The sequence below is a fragment of the Nanorana parkeri genome, unplaced genomic scaffold (assembly GCF_000935625.1).
Source record: "Nanorana parkeri isolate BGI_ZX_2015 unplaced genomic scaffold, ASM93562v1 scaffold1156, whole genome shotgun sequence".
In the NCBI taxonomy this organism is placed as follows: domain Eukaryota; kingdom Metazoa; phylum Chordata; class Amphibia; order Anura; family Dicroglossidae; genus Nanorana; species Nanorana parkeri.
Genome location: NW_017307424.1, coordinates 4,040 through 4,727, shown reverse-complemented (window position 1 = coordinate 4,727; position 688 = coordinate 4,040). Strand labels below are relative to the sequence as shown.

The window sequence follows — 688 nt, the reverse complement described above, 5'->3', positions numbered from 1 at the left end:
CCCGCCCCTCGGGGGCGGGCTTGCGATGATCGAGAGCACGATCTGCCTGTCCAAGATGGGCAGATCGTCCGTTATTTTTTTTAAATTACTTTACAACCATCGCAAGACTAAGGTCTTGCGATGGTTGTAAAGTGTATGGCCACCTTAAGAATTGATGCTGGTTTGAAGCCAAAGGGTGAGCACACCAAATATTGATTTGCTTTTATATTTTTCTTCTGTTCACGCACTTTGCATTTTGTAAATTTATATAAATTATAGATAGATGGATATAGATCTCCCTCTAGATATACATACATACATACATACATACATACATACATACATACATACATACATACATACATACATACATATATATATACATACATACATACATACATACATACATACATACATACACTGTATATGAAAGAAAGCTCCAGATCATACAAATCTATGTGGTAATATCCAGAATAATCAATGCGATCATCTCTACTTTGCAGTTTGACCACAGCCTTATGTTTTCATCCAGGGGAAAGGGTTGTCTGCAATAACTCTTTAAATATTCTGAAGCTGGAGCTAAGGGAAGGAAAAAAGAGGGGCGAGGTAGAAATTTTGGAGAAAAGGGTAAAAATGAGAATCACCATATAACAAAAAGGGCAGTAACATGGTCATTCATGGCAGGGATATGGCAGGGATGGGGCAGGGT

The 688-nt window shown here is 38.1% G+C and overlaps 1 protein-coding gene across 1 annotated transcript in view; it reads left to right on the top strand.

Moving 5' to 3' along the window:
- LOC108796710 (cadherin-12-like) overlaps positions 1 to 688 on the top strand; it is a gene marked incomplete at its 3' end in the record, with an annotated part of 109,396 nt that overhangs the window by 107,680 nt on the left and 1,028 nt on the right. The gene's annotated exons all lie outside the window — the stretch shown is intronic.